Source organism: Lineus longissimus, chromosome 7 (genome assembly GCF_910592395.1).
Source record: "Lineus longissimus chromosome 7, tnLinLong1.2, whole genome shotgun sequence".
NCBI lineage: Eukaryota > Metazoa > Nemertea > Pilidiophora > Heteronemertea > Lineidae > Lineus > Lineus longissimus.
Window position 1 is genome coordinate 13,393,466 of NC_088314.1, and position 26,887 is coordinate 13,420,352.

Below are 26,887 nucleotides of genomic sequence, written 5' to 3' on the forward strand. Positions count from 1 at the left end.
TCGTTGCCGTGCAGATCGTAAGAAAACGACGACACAGCTGCGCAATGACTGGCACAACCTGGATAATGTTGACGCTAGTCGGACAACAGTAAACCGTAGGCTGATTGCTGCCGGGTATCATGCAAGAAGGCAGGTAGTCTGTCCAAAATTGACAGATGCGGAAAAACGTCGACGGCTTCTGTGGGCGAGAGCGCATGCTGACGTGACAAAATTTTCTATAGGGGTGACAACCATTTTGCCCAACAGTGTATCATAAGGGTTTTTGATTTGACCTAATTTTCAAGGTCACAGAGGTCAAATGGCGTAAATTGTCCGTTTGAGTGTAACTATGGCACGTTTTTTAACCGATAAAGCTATGAGCTTGAAATTTAGTATACATGACTCCCTACATCATATAATCTCGGACACTGAATTTGGGTCTGATCTGATTCTCGACTTGGCCACAAGGGGGCCAAACTAAAAAAGGTAAAAAGTGCAATATCCCGCTTCTTAGTGACTTGTTTTCAATTATATTTTTATGGTAGGTACTCAGAGCAAGGATATATCACGGGGTTTTACCCCTCAGCCCGAATTGGGCAGAGGGGTATTGTCGTCCTCTTGGCGGGCGGGCGGGCGGGCGGGCTGGCGGTCGGGCGGCTGCCAAGTTTGTCCGGAGCTGTTCTCAGTAACGGCTTGGGGTAGGAAGTTCATATTTCATATGTAGACTCCCCCTGGTGGGTAGGCGTGCCTCGTCAAGGTTTCGTTCCATTTTGACTTACGGACTGGCCACTAGGGGGCGATATGTGAAGACACAAAAAATGCAATAACTCCGCAAATTTTGATCGCATCTTGCTAAAATTTTTATTGTAGATACCTATTGAGAGGGGCACAATATATTTTACGTATTTTGACCTTGACGTTCTTTTCAAGGTCACAGAGGTCAAAGTTCGTGTAAAGTGACGAAGTGTTCACATTTCGTAACCACTGAAGCTATTGATACCAGTCTCTGTACGTGTGTACCCCTAGGTGACAGTAACTCATAAACCAAGTTTCAGCCTCATATTTTAACTGGTTTGGCAACCAGGGGGCGTTAGGGAAAACACAAAAAGTGTGATATCTCGCATCTCGCTTAATATTGGTCACAGCTCACTGAAATTTTTTTGGTTGTATGAACAGGGGATTTGCAAATTTGAATTTAATATCTGGCGTTATCTCACTCATGGTTTGGCCACCAGGGGGCATTATGTGAAAACACAAAAATGCAATAATTCCAACAATTTTGATCGCAGCTTGCTGAAATTTTTACGGCACATACCTCTTGAGAGGGGACATAATATGTTGTACAGGTTATGACCTTGACCTTCTCTTCAGGGTCACAGAGGTCAAAGTTCGTGTAAAATGACGAATTGTTCACATTCCGTAACCACTGAAGGTATTGATCCCAGTCTCTGTACGTGTGTACCCTAGGTGACAGTAACTCATGAACCGACATTCAGCCTTGTAACGTTACTGGTTTGGCCACCAGGGGGCGTCATGCGAAAACACAAAAAGTGCGATATCTCACTTATTATTGGTCACAGCGTGCTGAATTTTTTTGGTAGTAAGAACAGATGACTGGTAATTTTGAATTCAAAATCTAGCATGTTCTCATTTACAGTTTGGCCACCAGGGGGCACTATGTGAAAACACAAAAAATGCAATAACTCCACCAATTTCGATTGCAGCTTCCTGAATTTTTTATGGCAGATACCTCTACCATAAAAATGCCAATGTTTCTTATGGGTTTTGACCTTGACCTTCTTTTTGTCACAGAGGTCAAGATGTAATGTTCACATTTTGTTACCACTGAAGCTATTGATCCCATTCTCTGTATATGTGTACCCTAAGTGACAGTAACTCATGAACTGACATTCAACCTTGAAACGTTACTGGTTTGGCCACCAGAGGGCATCATGCGAAAACACAAAAAGTATGATATCTCACTAAATATTGATCAAAGCTCACTGAGATTTTTAAGGTGGTTACTTCTAATGAGGGGACATAATATATCGTACAGGTTTGGGCCTTGACCTATTTTCAGGGTCACGGAGGTAAAAAATGTTTGTGTCAGATTATGAAATTTGAATATTTTTTGTGTTGACATAAATTGGGAACATCCAAGCTGAAGCGCTCTTAAAAGTGGGCGTGGCAGGTGATTTTCAGATTTTGGGCATTTTTAGCTCAGCTGACAAGCTGAGCTATTCATATGAGTAAATGGTAGAATGAATGTCCGTCTGTCTGTCTGTCTGTCTGTCTGTCTGTCTGTCCGTTAAACAGGCACGTTTCAAAACTATGGCGGATAGGCGATAGATTTTCCCTATAAGCCATTTAGACCCTTCAGGACTCCTGAATAGACCAAGTGTGGGTCTGGCAGGATTAACAGTTTGGCCACCAGGGGGCAAAAAGCCTAAATCACAAAACAATTTTTTGGCGCTTTATTCAAGCAGATAGAAGCTTGAAATAAAGTTGAAAAGGACCGCATGCATGTAGGTCTTGAAACTACTAAGAGTAGTTTTGATTGATACTACCAGTTGGCGTTACTGAGCCAAAATCTGTGTTGACCTAGTTTAAGCTTGATTTGAATTTCCCGCTCTTGTATGACTCTGAAGGTTGTGGGTTCCAATCCCACTTCGGGTCAATTTTTTTTTTTTTAATTTTTACTTTTTTCACTTGTAAATACATTTTCTTTACTTCTTTGAATAATTTGGTGGGCGGCCATCTTGGTTTTTTTTTCTATTTTAAAGCCTTTGCTGTATCCAGAGTGACATCAATTTTATGGTTGGTGTACAATAAGTCTCCTTTACATGATATCACATGGGCTTTCTATTTGACCTACTTTTCAAGGTCAGCCTGGCTCAGGCACTTAGATTTGACTAATAAGTGGCATATTTGTCACCATTTAAAAGTCTTTTTACTTTGGTATGTTTGCCTGATATATTGACAAAACTGAGGTTGAAAGAGATCTATCGGGTACTTTCCATGTTCATATATTTCAGCTGAGCGCCAGGCCCTTGGGCCTCTTGTTACATTAACGGCTGGATGGATTTGTCTCAAACTAGGTGCGTATGGACGTTGGCCAGAACAGGTCAGAGTTTTTTTCATTTTTTAAATTCTAACCCTTTATGGCCAAGATAGGGGGCGCTTGCCTAAACAGACTTTGGTCATATTGACACTAACGGTGATAGCTAGGAGGGCTTAATTTTTAATAGGTTTGTGATGTGCGACTTTCAGTGTCTCTTTCATAAATGTTCACCCATTTAGTTCACATTTAAAGGCCGGGATGTTGGGGCCAAATTTGATTGATAAATGCATTGTTCGCTGCCTTGACATGATCAGTTAAAATTTCCAAGATACTATCGCCATCCATTGTCTTTTTCCCCACACCCGCAAAGCCAATAATGACACTCCACGTAACTCAACCCAAAATAACATCAGCCATAATATAAAACACTATGCTCTCCCTATACTTCCCTTCTCTTACCAAAATCATTATTCACCTCACATAGGCTGAGGGGTATTGCTCGCTTCAGCAAGCCATTTTTTGATTTGACCTAATTTTCAAGGTCACAAAGGTCAAATGGTGTGAATTGCCTATTTGAGTGTTACTATGGCATTTTTCTTAACCGCCAAAGCTAGGAACTTGAAATTTGGTAAACATGACTCCCTATGCCATGTAACCTCCGACACCCAATTTTGGTCTTATCTGATTCTTGACTTGGCCACCAGGAGGCCAAAACTAAAAAAAGTAAAAAGTGCTATATCTCATTTATTAGTGGCTTCTTTTCGATGATATTTTTATGGTAGCTACTCCAAGCAACGATACATCACATGTCATAACGACTTTGGTTTGACCTATATACTAGGGTCACTACATGTAGAATGTTTCTCAACCAGGATGAATTCCTAATCGACAAATATCTATACGGTGAGCTCAATGGCCCTTGGCTGCTTCATTTTTTTTTTACATCAGACATTATAATTGAATTTGTGTGACATCATGTGTGTGATGTTACTCGACCCCATCCAGTGCTGCACTCCATGGATGTCAGCTAGCGGTACCTGGCTGAACATTTTGGCGGCATCTTGACCTATCAATTAAGAGGGTTTACATTCACAAATTGGTCTGCGCATTTCCGATGATAGTAGGGACATCAGAATTGTGTGAATTTTAATCTTATATGCCTTTGAGGTTGATTTTGGTGCAACAAGACAGAATCTCCATCGTTAGGTAATGTTAGACCAAGAAAAATCATGCTCCTGTCACATAGCAAATTCCTCTGTCATGGTTTGGAAATCGGATCCTAATAGGAGATGTGAAATCATTGCAATTGGCCTGTTTTGTACATACAGCACAATACGCAAAACTGCGGCACACAGCTTATCTGAACCCAGAGCACGGGTTATGTTAAGCTTATGCAAAGCAGAAGGGATGTCAATTGTGACTGGATGAAAATTTCACAGGAAATTGATTATTTTTTGTTCAAAGTAAAATCTCCTTCTCCTTATCTGATTATGTCTATTCAGTTAACTCTTATTCAGATTTACCGCTTTCTATTGAACAAAGTCGATTACACCATGTGGTAATTAAGAGTATAAGATGGGTCTCCTCTGAAGTGAAATTGGCTTTGGCTGCCACGGGCAATGTGATTTACTATTTTCATATAACCCGCTTTGATCTGAACTAGCAATCTGAAGGTCTTGACTTCAAGTGTGCATAAGATGACTTTAAACGCCGTTCTTAGATTATTGGTCGACACACTGTTTGATTTTGACTGCAGAACAATTGGTGGACCTAACCCTACTATTTTTGAAGTGGGTGCTGGGCTTGAACCGGTATTCAGTCTCTCTTTAAAAAACTAGAAGCAGAATATGTAGAAAAATATGTTATTAAACTAAGACGAAGCATTTGATTCTAAAAAACCCTGATATATGGCTTGGCTGGATGTTTCTATATTGGCATGTGCCATAACTAAAGGTTAGCTCCTGCCGTATATCTTTCATTTTATTTCCCCTGAGTGTAATATATTAACCATCTGAAGCAGCTCACGACTTCATGAGGCCATCTTGATGCAAAGGCAGCTGGCTGTCACCACAAATCACACAGCTAGAATAATAGCCATAAAAATTCTGGGCACTATCAAAGCTAACCTTTTCGTGGCGTTTCCTGAAATTAATGTTTATGCATCTACTACAGAGTTCTCGCTAGGTTTTTATGCTGATTCAGCAGCCGTATAATATTTATTCCAATTTAGAACCTACCTAAAGGGTTGAAGAGTTCAAGGGAGACTTCTGTGAACCCCAGAAATATTCGAGAGATAGTGGAGACACCTGCCTATAGTCTCCCCTGTGACCAGCCTAAAATGAGGGATCTTGTATTTTAACCCCTAGGCGATAGCCAATTTCACACTGTCAGATATTTAAACCTGCATGAAGAACTCCAACCTGTAATTGACAAGAACTGAAGTGCCTCAAGGGTTGCTGACTCTGGAACCAGAATGTAACTGGTCTCAATTGCATTACTTCTCAAGAGCAAAGCAATTAATTTTAGCCAATTAGTTGAGATTAAGTATACGGGTACAAGTGAAATCCTGTGTTGTGGTGGAGGAGGTAATCGGATAAGGGATACTCAACTATAGTCCATTCGTAAATGTTATGTTGGCATCATTTTGGGCTCTGCAGCGCAAACTGAGGTCTGGTAGGATTTCTCAGAGGTTTTTTTATTTCATTTACCTGTGGTTCAAACGAAATTCAAGTGACCATGGCAACAATTTGTTTTGTATGTATTTGTGTACATTGACGGAGTGCATTTTCCTCCCTGTATGGTTTATTTCCTGACCACCTTTAATATAGGCATATCTGTATGTTGACAAAAATTAGGTCAATATGACCTACTTTGGAAGATTACGGACGAGGTGAAACTTTAATGTTTCATGATAGTGTAACATTTTGTTATCATTAGAATTACTAAGACTATACAGGATTAACCCTGTATTGTAAAAAAAACATTGAACTTGACCTGCTCTTCATGGTGACATTGGTCAAAATTTGTTTTCACAGTCCACGATCTGCACCTGAATAAAGTTAATTGGAAACACTGACTATGACAGTTTGGACCATTCATTCATTCACTGATGTCTTTTGCTGCCGCTTTTGTGCACAATGTCATCAGGAGATTTCTTTTTTCCAATGTTCAGAACGAAAATTTCAGCAGCAAACTCGATATTGTAAACCACAAAACAATTGAAAATGAGTAATTAGAAAGAAGTCACCAGACCTGGGTGCGTACTACAACCCTTGCATGTTTGAAGTTTATGAACCCAATGCCTTCACACCTTTTGAAGTCTATATGAGACAGACCGCAACGATAGCTATTCAAAACAAGTTGACTTGTGTGCAAATGTTGCTGACACTGGAACATGAAATAAACTCTGGTCAATTATGTGACACCCCATGGTGTAGCGGCAAGGTTGTCCAATTAATTTTCGACCTGTATGTATAAACCCTTGAGGTATCATGGCAAAGGGTTCAGTAGATCTGAAGGTTGTATGAAGTGGATCACTTTAGGTGAGTGTTCTCGTGATCTAGAACTTGAAACCAAAATATGAGCATTGCATGATTTAGATGATTCAAATTGATGTTGTAAACAACTGCTGTTAATTGAGTTCAACTTTTTGATCCAAAAAGTTGTTGAAAATGAAGAAAAAATCCACTCAAGCCACTCAAGCCAGGGAAAAGCCCTTGTGAATGAGCACCAGATAACTTTGCTGCCTGTCACTTGGAGAACATGTTTGCTAAGAGTGAGAGATCAGCCTGGGTACGTTGGGTTTGCCCGCCGCATGGAAAGATTTTTTATAGCATGCGCTTCACACTGGTGATTTGTATGGCATGTCACCAAAGTTGCTCTGTCACTGCAATGAGTGATAAAATGAGTCTGTGAACAAAATCACTTGTGTGATGCTACATGTATGGCTTGTACTGATTCAGAGACAGCAGTTGTCAAACTATACATAATTTCTTCCAACCTATGTTCAAGACATCATTTGTAAAATGTATACATCTAAAATGACATTTATTTATGTTTAATAGCATAGATGTAGTTGCCTGACAAGGTCTTGAAAATGACCATCAAATATCACTTTAAGCACTTCCAAGCATTAGTGTGTTATTTTGTAAAGTCACAGCTCAGAGTGCAAAGGGACATTGCATACAATTCTACCATGAAGAAGTTTAAGTGGCTCTTGAGTGTAATCATGGTTAACTTGAAACTGATATCCTATGAGATGCCAAGTAAATGTACCAGTTTGAACAAAGTGAGCAATTTTCTTGTAATTTTATGAAATCTCTTAAGTGCCGCAGGATCGACTTTCATAATCAGATGGCAGAGGAGATCTAAAGCTTCTTGAAGGCAATATTGGTAAGTTTGGATATTGACGTGTTGAAGTGATGATAAAAGTGTATTGAAAAGGAGATTGGCACAGTGATATCCGTCCATAGTGCCGTTTAATGGATACTTCGGTGCTGACCTCAATTTTTGAGACCGCACCGTTTGCCAATGGCATGTTTGGTATATAATGTTCATTCTTTTATGAACATTCGGTCGGTAATTCGTTTGACTGATTACTTGTAATGCGAGTTACTTAATGAAGAATGAGCCTCCGTAACTGTTCTTTTATGCCTACTGTAGGCTAAAGTGTTCTGATTTTACCTTTTCCGCAGCTAGCAAAATGTGTGAACATAAAAAGCAGTGATAGTGAACATCTAATTGAAATTGCTGTTACAATAGTGTTACCTGTAAACCCTCTTGCTACGAGCCAGATCCAATGGTCTCTGTCCCAATTGGCCGAGACTTTTCAGTCTCGCGCATGTGCAGAAAAAGTTCCCAACTCCGAAATGCTTGCATAAATATAAAGGAACATAGTAGGTGTCACACATCAGTGTAAAACGTGGGACAATGAGTCTTACACAGCACACATCGAATGTATGGCCTAAACCATGTGAAGCGATTAAGAGGGTTGCTGTGCCGTATGGCAAATTCGGGCAAAATTTGAGTAAAAAATGATTGCCATTTGTCCAATTTGATAGCAAGAGGTTGCGATTTCTCAAACTGCCTGTGAAAATAGCTTCAATTCTTTCAGGTGTATAAAATTTCATTTTCTATTTCAGCAACTGCTGCGACTAAACGCGGCTGATTAATCGAGTTGGGTTGTGTATTTTGTAAAATCTCATAAATAACTAATGAATTAGAGCCCATACTCCTGACATGTTCCAATGATGAAACAGTTTCATTTGTTGATTTTCAATAATTGATGTTCACTTGTAATCAATCAGGGTTGGAGTATTGTGCTTGATTCATTTCGAATCTGGTACATGGTGGTGGTGATTCCCCAGGAATCGATGCCATGGATACACATCAGCAATCTAATAACACGGCAGACAATTTGTACTACAGTAGCAATCTCTTGATGAGTTTATTTCGCAGATGAGCTATCGCTCTATTCCCATTTCAGAAAAAAGAATCATCCTGACGTATACGGCTCTGACATCACAATGTACTCGTACTTTGTACTCAAATGAGTAAGGTGGGGATTTAGGACTTGTTGAGGCAGGATTCAGTAGAATATGGTAGGGAGTATTCTATGCGCAAGTTTTGTTATTTTAATAGAAGCCTATCCAATTACCTGGATTCAATTCTGTGCTACAGTCCAAATCGCAAATGACTGCTTCGCGTCAGTGATGCGTAACGGTCGCACCAGTTGCGTGCCAATGATGCACCAGTGACACACTTATCTCTCAATGTTTTGCGTAAATTACGCGCGACCTACGTCTGACCTTCATGCTGGGTAGCGTGTCAATGATGTGATTATGGGCGGTCAATTGTAATTTGGACTGTAGTATATGGTCATCCCTGGACTAATTGCCTATATGGATCAGTTCCCGACTTTAAACTAGTTGGCATTCTCTCAGACAGCTTCATGTGATGTCCCATTGCCTGTTGGTTGTTGTTTATTCAAATTGCCCTTCAGTTGTGTAATCACATCCTGGGAGCAAAACACCTTGAAATGTGACAGTTTACAGTATATTTGTGATGAAATCTGCTGCAGACAATATACGGTGACACTCACTTCATCACTCACAAAAAGTGTCTCTAGTCGCTATGCAATATTGTGGAATACTGGTGAACTGCTCACCCCTCTTGACATGATATAAAGGTGTCACTCATTAGAGTTCTTCTCTTAAACTCGAAATTTGCGGCGTCGATTTGACTGGAAAAATGTCGTTGTCTATACCACCACATCAAGGTGCTAATAGCAATACATCACCTGAGACTGTAACCAAAGCACAGTCCTGAAGACCAGTTAGCAGTGGATACAAAATAAAGTGTTGATGAAAAAAACTTTGTCAATTTTGTGTCAAAAAACTTACCAGATTCACATGACTGGATCACCGTGAAATTGATCCAGTGCAACTACACCTGAAATGATATGAAACCGCAAATGTTTTAACTAACATGTCTGAGAAAATTAGGGAACGCGAACAAAGGAGTACACTCTCTCTTGGGACTGGGACGTTTGTAAGGGTATAGCAACGTTTCACTTACTATTATTTCCCAAAACCGGACATCATATGATGGGATAGATGATACAAAACGTGACATAAGGTGCACAAATTTGGAGCTACTGATCAACATCACCATTACTGATAATGCAACAAGACGATGGGTAATTGCAGTGTGTTCTGCAACCATGCATGCTTGTACCATACTTGATCACAACCTTACTGTGCTGATAATGCAACAAGACAGTAGTTTAACCCCTTGGGGATGTTTGGCAAACCTGGTGTACCAGAAGTTCAGGAGCTGACCCTATTGTCTATTTTTAGCTCAGCTGACTCAGTCAGCCGAGCTTGTCAAATAAGTTGTTCAGTGGCGTCCGTCTGTCCATCAATCCATCCATCCATCCATCCATCCATCCATCCATCCATCCATCCGTCCGTTAAACACCTGGTGCACATTTTGAATTGAGAAGAGCTAGAGGCCCTCAAATTGGCGTGTGTGTACATCAGGAGTAAGGGTACATTGACACAAAAAATTGCAGCGCTGCGCCTAAAAATAAGCATACTACGACAATCGGAGCGTCAAGTTGAAATAGTGCAATTTCTCATGAACTATTCATTGGACAAACAACAGCTTATTTCCGCTGAAAGACAAAGATTTGCATATAATTATCACCAAAGGATTTCAAATTTCGACCAAGTTTAAGTGGTGTTATCACGTGTTATGTAATTGGCAAGACGCCAAGTGGTTTTCAAAATTCGCGGGGAACTACTATTACTATGCTCATTCAGGGTTTATGCTCGGTCTGGGCATATGAGCTCTCGATTCGCGAAGTTTTAGACGATAATTTCGCCCAATATGGCACAGATTTTTTATTGTAAGCAAGCACAAGGTGTTGTTGGTAGTAAACACCACAATGGTAGATGTTATTGCTATCTAATTGGGCGTTTTAATCTAAAATCGCTGTTTTATTGCCTAAATTAGCGCTGATTAGAAGGAATTTCCCGCTAATGACGTCAACAGAATTCCCTTCTTCAATGACGGGTCGCTTCTGTCAATAACAATAAAACAACAGAAAATAGGAAAATATAAACAAACGGCTTACCATTAGAGCCTTGGGGCAAGACACAATGCTAGGATCGGAAATAATATTATTTTGTTTCTATTTGCAGGTTTTTAAACCTAGTCTGAGAGTTTCGTAAATAATTTATATTTCTAAAATCGATTCGTCGCATTTCTATGTTCTGGTGTATTTCGCCATCTTCACTTAGACTGAAGTGCAAGGTAAGTCTGTCATGCTGGTCGAAAAACGTTTAGATTGCGTTAAATATGCAAATATGCGTTTAATAATCAAGTGCCAGTGGTTCATTATCATGCACAGTGTGATGCATGGTTAGTAGTTTGTAAGGAATTCGGTAGCCTACACTCACTGACAGACATTTGATTTGTTCCGATGCTGTGCTACAGCTTTAGGCCCACTAGGTTAGGCCCTATGTCTCCCCTTGGATTTATTTCAATTATTATATTTTGTCTTCGCTTTCGAGTAACCTATATATGCGTACCATAAATGACATAGGCCTAATAGTATGTATTTTCCTGTGTGAGCGCAGAGTGTATCCACTATAAATCCATCCAGTGGGCCTGTGTTGGACATTTATAGACATGGTTGTGACTCCAACTTGAGACAGGTTGTGCATTTTGAGACAAGGTTGTGACTTGCAAGGTTGTGATTCTGGAGACAAGTTGAAGAATGTAAACTAGGGAGTGGTGTCTGCTGTCTACTTTGTTATCTATTTTAAAAATTTTTGAAAAAAAGATTTATCTACATGTAGGCGTAGTGATTGTACAGCTGTTTGTATCAAGATATAAAGTAGTGACTTTTTTTCTATTTTCAGATACTAGGTGCTGATACCCATTGTCTTTGCTGAATTTGGTGGCTGTTGTAGTATTGAATTTGCGATCCCCATCAGGGTCGCAAGGTTGATTGCATCCAGGCAATCCAAGATCTATTGCCTCCGTGCAATCCAATAAACCTCTCAAAATCTATTGCCTAATCCAATAAGTCTATTTATGTTAACACTGCCTGTAATTGTAAACATTCATTTGTACGTATCAAAATATCATGCTTTTTACATGTCTGTGTTTTATTTAAGGCAATCATAAAAAAGGTTATCCAAAACTAACCAGCTACTACTTTCACAAGCAACCATAATTTAAACCAAAACCTTCTTCCTAATTGACCTTAACATGGCAAATTTAATCTCGGATTACCTTTTTATTGACTCGCCTTGTATCTATTCTATTCCATAGCACCATCTTGATCAGGGATTCCCGTGTAATTTTTTTACTTTTACAATTTATTCATGAATATATCTGATTCCCATGTGATTTTCTTAATTTCAATCAACCTTTTTAGGTAAATTCCAATCACCTGCTGGGCAGGTCAATCTTGAACAATAAAGTTTATTTTGTTTACCAACTCTTTGTTGTTGTCTTTTCTTCAGTGTAAATAACACCATCCCAAACATTTGACTGCATCAACACACTAGCCCTCCTTCCTGTACACCAGTTCAGCTGAGCGCCAGGTCCTTGGGCCTCTTGTTGCTCATAACTTGCATTATATCAGTCGTATCAACTCAAGACCAAGTGCATTTGAAAGAGAATGAAATTCTAGACAAAATAATCTCATTTTGGTGTACCTGGAACGAATATATAGGTTCAGAGAGGGGACTTCACTAAGCTACAGTCCCCTTTCTCAACCGCAGCTCTAGCAATTTTTTGGCTCACTGTTGGGGAGTCCACATAACACCGCTGTGTCCATCGTCGTTGTCTGTATCCCATTTCAGAAACGGTGGCACGTTTCTTAAACGTATGTGCTATGAACTTGAAACGTTGTACACATAACCCCCCAGGTCTGGTGACCTCTAACAATGACTTTCGGTCTGATCTGATTCTAGACTTGGCCACCAGGGGGCCAGAAGTGGAAAGCTAAAAAGTGTGATATCTCTCTTATGAGTGACTCGTTTTCGATAAAATATTTATGGTAGGTTCTTCTAGCAAGGATTCATCACATATCAGACGGATTTTTGATATGACCAAATTTTCAAGGTCACAGAAGTCAAATGGCGTAAATTGTCTGTTTGAGTGTAACTAGGGGACGTTTTTTAACCGCTAAAGCTATGAACTTGAAATTTGGTACACGTGACTCCCTACGTCATGTAACCTGGGACACCGAATTTCGATTTGATCTGATATTATCGCCTTTGCCACCAGGAGGCCAGAACTAAAAAACCTAAAAAGTGCAATATCTCGCTTATTAGTGACTTATTTTCGATGATATTTTTATTGTAGGTACTCCTAGCAACGATACATCACATGTCATACCAACTTTGGTGACCTATATACTATACATGTAGAATGTTTCTTAACCAGGATGAATTCCTATCCACCAAGTATCTAGACTGTGAGCACAATGGCCCCTGGCCGTTTTCTTTACTCTTCTGCATGGCCACCAGTCGACTCTCGAATCACAGATCGCATCCAGACCGGTGTCAGAAGAAAGCTTGTTAGCAGGACTATCTATCCCGACACCTGGGGTACATCTGGGATAACTCGCCATAGGTGACATTTCCAATTAACCACCACTGAAAAGTACACCCGATGTGTCCAAAGTTGCACGTTTGAAATTCGCCTGAGCACAAACCGGATTGCCAGTCTGTGGAAATGTGACAGCAAGCAAAATGAAGCTGGTCATACGTATAACATGCCATGAACTTGCAGCATCTGAGAGAAATGGATATTCGACCAGACTCATCTCAAATGGCGGAAAAACAGGTGGCCATTTTTAAGAAATCTCCCTTACCGAAAGTGTTAATTGCAGTGCGTTCTGTTACCATGCATGCTTGTATAATGTTTGAACACAACCTCAATATCCCGATAATGCATCAAGAAATTGCAAACTCTCTATTACTGATAATGCAACAAGACAATGGGTTAATTTCAGGGTTTTCTATTACCATACATGATCGTTTTTCAATGTGAAATCGTAAACTTACTATTGCTGATAATGCAACAGGATGAAGGGTTAATTTCAGCATGCCATGGAAACGTCTCCCAACATCTCTATCTGTGACAGCGATGCGGCAACCTTTTTTTCATATCAATCACTGAATCTGATTGCACTCGGATCAAAACAGCACCTCCGAGAATGTGCATGTTTGAAAACATTGGTTTTTCGCATCATCGACATTTCATGTGTCGCTGGGACATACCATTTGCATTTTACGTTTAACAGATCTCAATTAGTGTTATTGATCGAGTCAGGTGAGGCCGAGAGAAGTTTCACAGAAGGTGATGGTAAGGCATATTACACACTTACATTGGAGGATGAGGGTCAGACGTATGGTTGTTAGCCTCCAGAATTCTGCTCTGAATGAAGTGTATGGTTTATGCCCTGTTCTCCCAGATTATGTTGCAGAAGTTGCGAATGAAGCAGTCAATACTTTTGGGGAAGGGTCATGATGGAGAAAAGGGTAATTTCAACGGGTCGTTGGCTTCGAGGGTCGCAGATAGTGAGGCTGATGATGGCTGAGGAGAGATAAAAGGGGTAAAACACAGACTAAAACTCACCAAGGCATAAAATCCCATCACGAGATTGAAACTGGGGAAGGGGAATCCCCAACAATGCAATGCACAGCGTGTTAGTACTTATCACCGTACAAAAAAAAAATCATGCTCTAGATTACTGCCCTAGTTTACTGTAGACTACCAAGGCTCATACACAGTCACAATGTACACTGTAATAAAAAGGAAAATGTCAAAAAGCCTCTAAGATTTCCAATAGAAATACTTCATTCTCTCTCAAACTGAGTTATTCACATCAACACTTGACATTGTGAGATTTTAGAATCAATGTCAGACCAGTCCGTGTATATTTCATTAGTTCATTTAGAAATGCAGGCCTCCTCCACAAAAGTACAGAACGAAACAGCTAGGCTATGCGTCAATTATAAAGGGAGCTAAAAGCTTAAGGCTAGCTGCTCCCAATCTGAGAAATGTAGAGTAGAATCTTGTGACATAGTTTCCTCATGTGTGACCCACCACGACAAAATGAGTCGCATGTCGCTCAGAAGATGAGCCTAAATTGACACCAGGACATAACAGAAGCATTTGATGTACTCAGGTGTCACAAAAGGCAGACAACAGTGAAATGAACAACCAGTCAAGCTCAGAGCGACATGCGACTTGTTCTGTCATGGCGGGTCACATAACTGCCTGCTAGTCTATGTGAATTAAAAATTACTTTGAATGAAGTGCAATGTAACGCTATAAAGCTTACATAGTATGTTATTATTACTATTAGCACTATGATGTATGTTTTTCCTGAAAAAAAAACTGTTTGGAAAGTCGCAGAGAATGATCTGATGCTAGACATTGATGTGAAACCCCATGTCGTCCACTAAACCAGTCTCTTAGTCCCCTTGCCTTTCCTCCTTTTACCAGTTTCCCGAGCATCAGCATGCCAGTGAGACAGTCAGAACAAGTCACAATGCATTGTGATTTATTATTTCACAATAAGTGCTTGTACTTGTTTGTGCTCGTCAGAGAAATAAATATCTTCAGCTTGAAATTGGTGCAACAGAGCATTGATTGGCTCAGCCTTGTTGACAAAGTAGCAATTTCATCTCCTTCCACGCTGAGTTGGGCATTGATCTTTAAGGTTCTGACTCGAAATTAAAAGATATTGATGTCAATTCTTAAGTTTATGTCTCATTTCAGGGGCACAGTCATTCTCTTTTCCAATGAACGTACTTGGTAAAACTTTTGATGAGAGGCAGGCATGAGAGTTTTCCGGTAATTTCCGCAAATCCGGTTATGAAGTATCCAAAAAGTTGGGTCCCGAGATTCGCACAGATCTGCAATAAAAATTAGGGGGTGGGGGTGGGGGGGGGGTGGGGGGGTAGAGGTGTTGACCTGAACTAAAGAGCCAGCCACAAAACTTTCCGCCCGGCATCAAAATTGTCCGCATTATTCCCGCCAAAGCCAGAGCTAAACCCATCGAATCACCACGCGCCTTGGCATTCCCAAAGGCAGGGCGCATAATGTATATCGCGCTGTAGCCGTCAGTCTCCGAATCAACCGTGTGACTCGGCCTAGACAGTGCTGTACCGCCAATGGAACGCATGTGCAAGAGACTAAAATATTGATCGATGCCGTGTGCTGTCTAAAAATAGCGCTGACCTCATCTTCACCGTACAAACAGCCAACGAACTGACGAAACTATATAGAAGTGAATTTTTCATACAACATTTGAATTAATGTGGAGAATCCACCAATCTGATATCAAGGGTACATTTAACTATCATACATGTCATATGTCACATGAGTTTTTGATTTGACCTTATTTTTGAGGTTAAATGGCTTATAATTCTCTTGAGCTACATGTATATATACTGTGGCACATTTCTTAACGAGCATGAATTGTTGACTAAATAGCTGTACGGTGAGCACTCCCATATCCCACTTCGAATAAGAGGCTCATCACCTCATATCAAACAACGATCAAAGAGTAAGAATCTCGGGTTGATCTGTGTTTTGTTGTGATGGTGTTCATGGATACAGTAGAACCTCTCTATTGATGACACCCCTGAGACTGACAAATGGTGTCCCCCAAACTTGAGAGGTGTCTTGATTACGGAGGTCAAATTCAATGAACAAATTGGGACCAATTGCAGTATCCCCAAGAAAGAGGTGTCCTTATTAGAGAGGTGTAAGCCAGGGGAGTTTCCACTGTAGTTGCCTCTACAATTAGATATGAAATTCTAAAAAAATCAGTGAAATGAACTTCAACCAAAATGAATATCCAAAAAGTTTTTGTAGGGTATTAACTGTCATGAGAGATATGGTGTCCTTTGATTCTTACAAACTTTTGTATTTTGAAGCCTACACCCCAGAGAAATTGCAATTGTTCAAAATTGCAAAAAGTTTAATTCTAAGATCTAACAATACGAGCCTTTAATCTGAACATCATATGTCTTTGAAATTGAGTTTGACAGTTGCCTACAGACTTTTTATGATAAAACCCAATTTAAATTCCTCGCAACTATCTGTTTTGCTGTGGGGAAGGTTTTTGAAATTATTCATGGAGAAGTTGTTTTAATTTCACATCCTTTTTCCTGTCAGAAAAAAAGATTCTGCTGGAAATAGTAGAAGTCCAATCAGCTATTTTGACTCGAGTTCAATCAGATCTGTTTTCCTGAGGAACAGCAAAGAGTTGATTTTGAATTAATTAGTTAAAACTATTGAACTTTGGACAATTCTCAGAAAGTCGAAAAATTGCACACATGATATGAACAGTGAATTAGCTCTAAAAATTTCGAATTTTTTAATTTCCTGTGGCATGATGGGCTAGGGTTGGAGAGGTGACATGTGTTATTTGTCTGGCTTATCTTTGAAAAAAGCTCTTACATTCATTGCTTCAAAACAAGTCCTCTACTGAAAGGGAATAGTTATGGTTCTGCAATAACAATTGGCTTGTTAGTGTATAGTTCCATTGGGAATTCAACACTTCTCAAACTTTAGGAAATTGGCCATTTCTCACAGAAATGATGGTTCCATGAAGTGGTGTGTCATCTTCTCATTTGCATTGAATAAATTAGATACAATTTGCATACTTTCCAATGTCACAGAAGTCATTTGGCGTAATTTGGCTGTTGAGTTGCAACCATGACATGGTTCTTAACCCTATAGCATTTGAATTGATACATTATATGCATGTACCACTAGGTCAGGGACTGGTCAGCCACCAGGGGCATGCCCCATGTTAGCTGTTTGGGCGGTTGATCGAGGGGCACCTGTAAAATTTTACGTGTAATGGGCCTATGTATAACGCACTTCAACCAGTTCATAGAATCAATGTTGTATTTCAATTACGGCAGCAGCTCGATGTTCGAATGAGACATTCTGTTGATTTGTGTCTGAAATGAGTTGATGCTGGTGTTATCCCCTCGGTGCTAGGAAACTATTCTTTATTAGTTTCCCCTCTAATCTTAATTGCTTCTGATTACTTCATTATCAGTTGGGGCTGTTCTGGCAATGAGTTGCATCCTATGTTTGTTGGGATATATTTCCTAAAGTTGCCATTATGATTTAAAACATCGATTAAGGCACCATTATTTCACTGGTTAAACGAGTTTATGGTTGATGATGAAAAACAAATAGTTAACTTTGAAAATAAAGCAGCTATCAAAGATAAAAATCACTCACTCATTAATTAGTCGATGCCACACTGTCATGACGCCACAAGAGCAAAAAAAATAGGCTTCATCTTGATCCTGGTAGTTGTGTTTGTTCTGCTTGATTGGAAATTCCTGTTTCTTCACATCACTTGAGCTTACCTCCTGTGATAATACACACTTGGAGGCAGTGTATCTTGATATTGTTTGTTTGGGCAGAGGGGGTTCGAAATTAAAGATTCCTTCTCTCTTTTTGGCCAAATTTACTTAACCCTTTTGCTGCTGGTAAAATGTAGAAGGTGTGTTTTGAAGTTTGGAATATAAGATGCTAGCTCCTTTAGCTCTCAATATTTTATTCTCAATACAGACTCATTGTTTAGGTATAGAAATTGCCATAAGTGATATATATTGTTCAGAGTTTGAGGATACCACCAAAGGGGAGGAAACAAGTGAGATTATCAAAAAAATTCAAAATCCATTTCATAACAGGAGGAACCAAGGAATGTCATTTCTCCTGAATACAACATATTTTGCTATGTTTACTTAGCTCTCTTCAAACTTGGTCATTTTGGTTTTGAAGGTTTGACAGCTTGACATTCAAGAGATAACCATATTTTAGTGTAATTCACTCTGGTGGTTCTGCGAGATCAACCATAAAACAAACAGAGGAAGTTTCGTAATCTGCCAAAAAAATCATGGAAATTGAAGAAAAAAAAATGTGCCCAAGTCGCAAAATTTAAACAGTATGAAAATATGGTGGTTTTGATTAGTGCTGAGAAGGTCCTTTCTCATTAGGCCAACACGTTTCTGTCCGGTTCTCAGTACACGACTCCCATTGATACTATACTTCATCCCTCAGTGGAACACTTATTAGATTCTATAAGAGTCCACCTATCATTGACTCGTTTCGATCAGGTTTTTGTGATCTAATATAGAAATGTGCATGATGAATTTATGGGAAAATTGTTTGGTTACGCTACTCAGTGTGCTCAGTACGCTGAGGTTTTATCAGTTAGAGTATGGTCTTATGAGAAAGACAAACACTGTTTCTTCTAATATAGCCTATAGGACATGTTTTAGTTGTGGTCTATTGGAGTAGGACATGTTTGTGATCAGCTAGATTGGATTATGAAATGAACTGCACATATCCTTTGGCATGATTCATCAGATATAAAAGGTGTGTAGGTGGGGCATGTCTGGTAAATCTTCCATTTAAAGATGGGAACAGAAATTTACCTTCAGAGAAAAGATAGTGCTCTATCTTGTCATAATGATACTATTTGCGACGTTCGTTAAGAATTGTCTTCTAAACATGCTAAATATCTATCTGGTGAGCACAATGGCCTCCTCACACCTTAAAACTGTATTTTGGAACTGACCATTTGCCCATCCGTTGTAACGTACCACAAATAAATCCAGTTTGTTGTGGAAGGAGAAAAAAATATTTATTTGGAGAGCTTTAAGGGATCATCTCCAAATTATTCGCAGAAATTCGCTAAGCGAATAGCAACGAAAATTCGCTTTCTAATCGTTTTGGAATTCGTGGCTGCAAAAAAGTGCAATGTTGTACAATTATAAACCTGAAACGAATATCAAATTGAGGTGAAAACGAAAAAAGTTTCGATAGATGTAGCGAATTTGTAATGATTGAATATAGCATTGCACATTGTTGTTGCATTGAATGACGTGAGGTACTTTGGAACTCAGAAAGTGAATAATCTCTCTAGTAAAAGGTGCCCCTTTTATAGCAAGATCTCCTTGACATGTCATAATTTGTGAAAAAACACCATAATTTCTGCCATCAGCCTCCTTTGATTGATGATTAATTTTTTCAAATTTCTCTACTAACGCATATTCGCCGCAACACTGACAAAACCGTGTGGATTTAAGAGTGTCCGTTGACACAATAGGCCTATGTGATAAGTTGAAAAGATGAGTAAACAAATGCCGTGGCTTAATTAGGATACAAAAACACAATGCCATGGGGTAATTACGTTGATTAATTACGCAAATATCACACCTGTCGGGCTTACTTGACTCTCCAAGTGCATGTGGGAAACCATTGTTTTTGCCTATTGTCCGTAATTGGGAGGGAATTGGACCAAAAATTGGCCATCGCCCTGTCCGCAATTCGTAGTAGAGAGGTGTCCGCCGTACAGAGGTTTTTGTTATTGGAAATGACTTAGAAAAAAATCGGGACTGGCCGGACGTGTCCGTAATGTAGAGGTGTCCGCCTGGCAGAGGTGTCCGCTAAGGGAAGTTCTACTGTATCACGATATTTCAAAATCCAGTTCAATCTCAAATCTACACTTCTCCCTACACTTTTACCACACTATCTTTTATTTTGACCTGGAATCAGGGTCAACCACCTGCATCCAATTATTTTTAGAATCAGCCCAGTTTAAAACAGGGTGTGAGATATTGCTGGGCCCATATGTTCCCAAAAGTGTGGACATATTGATTTGTACATCTGAAAACCAGTCTCTATAAAGGTACACTGTAGTGTGGCAGTATCTCATGGGATTCGTCCTCCAAGTTGTTATTTGCCTGGTAGGTAATCAATGGATGCATTGTCTTTCAAAAACCCTCCATACATCCAGCCTCAGAACTGATTGATGCTTGCCAGTACCAACAAACATAACACTTCATGGAAGATATGAGTGGTGCTTAATAGAACAGTATTGGTAGTGGACCATGTGGTTAGTATCATTCAGCCTTATTCAACCTTGTGTATTGAAACTTGGGGCATATGTTCCCCATTGTTATGTGGCCTTTGAAACCAGATTTCAGTTTTCAGTCTGATCATTGGCTTTACCACCGCGTACAAGCGCGTCATAAGCAGAGCCTGCTATACTAACAGGAAGCAAGACCTAGAGCAAATAATTCTATTCTTGCTAATAATAATACCAAGCCAGAACCAACCCAAAAAATAGTATTTATCAGCTATTGCTGACCAGAATGCAAACTCGCCCCAGTGCCAAAATGACATTACATTGGATGTTATCCGATACGTGGTCGCCATCAGACATGTACATTTCATGATGTCAGATCTTATGTCAAATGTGGTTTGTGATAATCGTCTGTTATGCCCCGGGTGTTGTGAAGAAAAATGGTGAATAAACGGTTTTAAGGTATATGCATTTAATGACGGAAATCAGGACAGGTTTTAAAAGGATAAAGCTGTGAATGATAAAGTCTTGAAGTTGTCAGAGTTCCTTTAAGTTCAAATATAGACTCCTAACATGAGCCTGCTCCCCAAGATGTCTACAGCACAGAAGTCCAAACAGAAAAGAGACAGAATTAAGATCCTGCAGGCCTGTGCAGGCTGATTGGACAGTAGGGTCCCCACAATAGGAAGTATGACCAAATGTACCCAGATGGAAGAACAACATACACAACATTAACCCCCTAGGCCTAGTCCAACATAACATCATCATAGATTCTACCATACGCTACCATAGATTTCATGACAGAAACTCTTGCCTGTGTATTGGTGATCACGATCATCACAGTAAGTCACTTTCCACAGAATATAGGTCACTTATATCCCCTAAACCACATTCGTACCTTTTCCAAAACCACCTAATTTTAATATTCAATATGAGCATGACTAAGAACAGTACAAGCTTCTTCTTAGGAATCTGGGAAACCAGGGTGCATTGAGCAAGATATCCTTGGAAGTATGCCATAGAATTGTTTTCTTTTTCTATAGCCAAGATATTGATTATTAACTTTGCTTTTAAACCTTATGACAATTGTTAGTGAACTTTCATGTAACATGTGTAATTGATGAATGACTGCTTTGGGAAATCTCTCAGTGTATAATCGAACCTATAATTTCCCATTATATCTTACCTTCACACTTATAATCAGGTAGGAAAGATGACATGGATATTTTTTTCTTCAAATGGGATCCATCAACTTCGTCCAAAGATATGGGAAGGTCTTACAAAGTAGGTGTGTATATGTATTGGTTTACCTTTATAACACAATAGAAACAAGGCGTTGGAAGGGTACAATCGGATAAAAATAATAAATGCGGGCCTTACGCCCCTCAAAATGAACTAATCTTTTGTCTGTTTCTTTTGTTTTGTCATTTCCTCTCCAGGTAAGCAAGTACTTTTCTTAGGCAAACCGATACCTTTATCCACTGTGTACACCAGTGCGAAATTCCCTGGACAAAAGGGATTAAGAATTGTTATCTATTTGAAGAGGCTGACATATCAGGTACTCACAAAGTGAATATGTTTAAAGTATCATTAAAGGGTATGTCGTTACTGGTGGTCCGGGATTGGAGCGTGATAGTCATGACTGCAATTAAACTTACTGAAACTTGGTATTTATAGTATTTGTATATCTGTCTACAAAACGATATTGTCGTAATTTACATTCTATACATTTTTACACAATTTGAAATTTGAAACTCAGTTACAAAGTTCAAATTTCTAAAGAACGGCATGGGCCTTTAACATGATTAAGCATAATGTGAACTCAGAAGGTACCAGTATTTGTTTGTCTGAGAATTGATTTAGTACAGGATGATTTAGGATGTGATTCCACTACAGCGGCTTCATGGTTAGCTTCGAATGCTAGCCTGTATCATATATATTAAGATAACGTGCGCAGTCGCACTTAAGTCCCCTCGGCTTGGGTGCAAGTTGAAGAATGTATCATTCACAAGGTCGTAGAGATTATGATGTTGAAGCCCTCAGTAAAACCCTAAGTTGGCTGAGCTGGAGGACAACTTGCTCTATCACTTTGAACCCTAAGAGAGTACCGAGTGGCAGTCACCATCTTCTGCAATGGTGCTAAGGTCAAATTAAAAAATATATGCTTTTTGTCTGGAGCTGATTGAGCAGACATTGGATGATTTCAAAGTTGGTTTTGGTTTTAGTGTTGGGTGTTAGTGTCAGTTTTTTTCTTAATTTCTACCCCTAAAAACCTATGTCTGGATAAGACGAATTCAAGGTTTTAGTTTAACACCAACACCTGGTTTTATCTAAACACCTAAAACCTGGGCTGAAACTAAGAAGATGTTTTATTCTGCAGGTAAAACTAACACCAAGATGGACAGAGATAAAACCTTGGAAAAACAAAACATGCATGTTGTTGTCGTTGTTACTGTTGTTTCCCTATAGTAACCGCTTCCATTGCTGGTCGTCGAATGAAATTTGGTCGTCTTCTTTCACGTCCATTATCATTCCCATCAGCGTTCAAAATATATGCAACTACTTCTTGAAATGGTACGAATAACATAATTTTGTTCCCTTCATAACACCAACACCACTCGGTGTTAATGCCTAAGGTGTTAGTTTTATTGGTAATACAAAATGCACTACAAATATTCCAAATATAACACCGAGCTGGGATTAAGATCAGACCTTGGTGTTCCAGTTGGTTTCAGTGTGAAACTAAAACCTAATTTGAAATAGGATAATGCTAAAACTGAGTGTCAAAACTAAGACCAGAACTGATTTCATTTCTGGTGTTTTGGAGAGTTTTAGTTTTAGTCCCGGTGTTAGTTTTTGACACTAAAACCATCCCTTAGTTTTAAGCTAAAACTGGACATAAAGCTAAAACCAACAAACACCGACTTTGAAATAGGATGAAACTAAAACCCACTTCATTTCAATGCTGGTTTAATCAAGGGTTTTAGTGTCCCATTTAGTTTTAAAACTAAATCTTAAAACTGACTTTGAAATCACCCATTGTAGTTTGACATAATATATACTGTGTTCAATTTAGAGTACTAACCAGTATTTGGATGTTGTACAGTATGATACACAGGTGGTGTAAAGGCATTTCATAAGCATTATGTATCCATTCCCTTTACAAAACATTTGAAGCAGAGCAACACTCTTAGTTTTTCTTTGTTGAATTATTTATCTTCACAAATGGCTATGGGTCATTTGTTTCATTAGAATTACAAAATGACCTAGAAAGGGGAATACATTATGTGTTTCAAAGTTGATAAGATTTTAAGTTCTGCCCTCTATATCAGCAATAAAGGGTTGAGAAATTGCCCGGACAAACATTTCGAGTAGCGCCCCCTAATCAGCTACAAAGGGTTAAAATGAAAAAAAGAATGGCACAGCGCACAGGTTAATTGTTGGATACACACACACACACACACTGTAAACATCAAAGGCCTACTATTGATACACAGTGAGAAATTGCCCGGACAAACATTTCGAGTAGCACCCCCTATGTCAGCCACGAAGGGCAAAAATGAAAAAATAATGGCACAGCTCACAGGTTCATTGTTGGATACACACACATTGTAAATATCAAAAGTCTACTATTGATACATACCGAGAAATGGCCCGGACAGATATTTTGAGTAGCGCCCCCTATATCAGCCAGAAAGGGTTAAAATGAAAAAATAATGTTGCAGTGCACAGGTTCGTTGTTGGATACACGCACCCTGTTAATATCAAAAGCCTACTATTGATACACACTGAGAAATGGCCTGGACCATTTTGTGTCATTCAAACTTACCTATGGAACACTTTTGCATGTTACTCCATTTGGGCTCAAACACAAGAGTATCCCTTTAATTTTCTAAAGGGAGAACTGAGTTAACAGCTCGGCCGCCAGGCGGCGCCCTGACCGATCCCGCGAGATCGCGCCGATCTCATGCCGCCATATTCAGTCTTTACTCTTGTGCTTCTACGAAGCACATCGTTTTTTCAAAGCTGCCGTGAATTCGATTTAAAACCAAATTCAACCAGCCAAGTCTAGACGATTTTTGGGTTCATTCACCTACGGAGTAGACCGCCAAACTAATCTTGGCATTAGTATTGTCCAGTCTATTTAATTATAGACATTTTCTTAGCTAGCTTAGTCGACCCGGCTCCATTATTTTGATCTTGGTAGGGTAGAGTTAAGTAGGCTATTCTCCGCTCTATTGTAATAAACAAGACTCAGATCTATTGCAATAGTGTTTAATTCAAGTAGGCATGTTTTCCTTTCCATTAATTATTGCGTCCTTTCTGGCCTACTTGGGGTTCCCAGTGTTTTTATTGTCATTGGTACCATTTTTTATATGGCGTACCCCTCCGACGGCATCCTTTGTCTCACCACAAAGGAATGCGTCTGGTGGCGGGAAACGGGCCGCGAAGACGCCTAAACCCTCTTCCGGTTCCGTTTCCGGGCATATAACCCGGAGGTCTAGCAAACCTCCCGCCACCACCCCTTCCGTCAGCCGAGTTCCGGTTCCGGCCGCGGCTGCGAAGGATGCGGGATCTGACATTATTAATGTATGTGGTCCCAAGGGAGACTTACATCCAATAAGTCTCCAAGGGTTTAATATACCCCGGACCTCAGGGAACCTTCCGGTTCCCCTGTCGTCCGCTCCCCCGAGTACAAGCCCTTTGTACCCGCGGGAGCACCCTGCTTCCGGTCCGCCGATTGCAGTTCCGGTTACTGACGCGGGTTCCCGTTTTTCAGTAACCGAAGACTCTACTGGGGGTTTTTCTCAGTCTTTACTGCGAAATAACCCCAGTCCTCACGGACACAGTAGAGTAGGGCCGGACCTTATAACGCCACCTCCGAAACGCCATGCGTCTTCGGTAACAGCGTTTCCGCCCTCCGTACCTCCTTCTAAAAGGGCTTCCGGTAGCTCCATACCGGCGAAGGAGTTACGGGCATTTCCGGTTTCGGACTTCGTCCTACCGGAAATGCAGGCACCTTCCTACGTTGGCCAACCTCTTGGGTGGAACCAACCGGAAGTGCCACCCCCTCCTCGTAGCAGAGGCGTCGTTCCCATGGAACGAGCTACGCAGAGAGGACATCTGAACTCTGGTTCAGAATATGGGCAACTTCCGCTTCCGGAAGACCCATTCGCCCGCACATACGGCTTCCAGGGTTCGCTTATGCGCTCACCCTCGCCTCAACCGCCCGTCGTTGAGAGAAGCCGCACGTCGGGTCCGGAACCCGAGTCGGGACAGCAACTGTCCCAGCTCATCCAGATGGTAGCAGGTCTTTCTGATAGACTCAGCCATCTGGAGCAGGGTTCCGGTTCCTCTGGTGCGCCTGGTCCCATCGGATACCCACCATCCGATTCCTCTATTTTAGAGGAATTTTCTGAGAACGAGAGTTCTCAGCCAGGCTACCGCTCCCCCAATCAGGAGGAGCTGTCACCAGAGGAGGCCAGTATCCTGTCGGATATGAGGACACTCAGATCCTTGATCAGAGCGTACCTCCTGCAGGATCTGTGCCCTACCCCGCCGGAACTGCCAGCCTTGTCAACACCGACCTTTTCACTCTGGGGACAGGAAGTGGATCCCAATCCACAGGTTTCTCAAGGCTCCACTCGGGCACTTGAATTCCTTCCTCCCTCCCCGTCGGTGTTAGCAGTCTCTGAACTTTTGGAGCGTACAATCAGAGACTCACAAGGCGCCCACCAACGTACTTCCATCCCTGTCCTTCCGGCAGTCGGACCGGAAGCTTGGTGTAAACCGGGGAAGTTGTTCACGGCACAACTTCCTCCCGTTAGGCAGTACCGCGCTGACTATTATCGAGTCAGCTCGGCCGGCTGTCCAGCTGCAGCATCGACTTCCATATTAAAGGACGATGTACAGCTGGACCAACTCGTGCCTAGGGTGACCTCCTCCTCGGCTTACCGAGACCTTAGAGCACAAGAGGGTCTGGCCAAAAACACGTTAGCGGTGCTCTCCTACGCAGAGCACACTAACCTGGCCCTAGCCAGATCCCTAAAAGATAATGAGTCACTATCTGATGACACAAAATCGCTTGTGACATCCTTGTCACATTCGATTAGGCACGCTATTGCGCTGTCCGCCAAGACCGCAGCAAATAGCGTCCTACTCCGTAGAGACGCCGCACTGGGCTCTCTCAATGTCATCAGATCCCTCCAGCTGGAAGGGGCCTTAAGAACCGCTCCTATGGACGGTTCTTTCCTGTTCGCAGATTCTGTACAAGAGGCGGCTCAAGCACAGAAAGATTGGGACAAATTATATGCCCCCACTGCGACACAGAGGGCCAAGACCTCTCTACCTAACGCTAGAAAGATAGAGAGGCCCCAGCAGGCATCGGGTTCAATCCCGTACGCCAGGCAGGT

At 40.6% G+C, this 26,887-nt stretch overlaps 2 protein-coding genes across 3 annotated transcripts in view; one reads left to right on the forward strand and one right to left on the reverse strand.

Annotated features, from left to right (window-relative positions):
- LOC135490672 (mitochondrial inner membrane protease subunit 2-like) overlaps positions 1-26,887 on the forward strand; it is a 193,673-nt gene that overhangs the window by 95,392 nt on the left and 71,394 nt on the right. The gene's annotated exons all lie outside the window — the stretch shown is intronic.
- The window catches only part of LOC135490669 (leucine-rich repeat neuronal protein 1-like), a 153,188-nt gene that overhangs the window by 86,435 nt on the left and 39,866 nt on the right, over positions 1-26,887 (reverse strand). Inside the window, exon 2 of the mRNA XM_064775996.1 lies at positions 9,442-9,490. The gene's annotated coding sequence lies outside the window, so the exon portion shown is untranslated. The remainder of the gene's footprint in view (positions 1-9,441; positions 9,491-26,887) is intronic.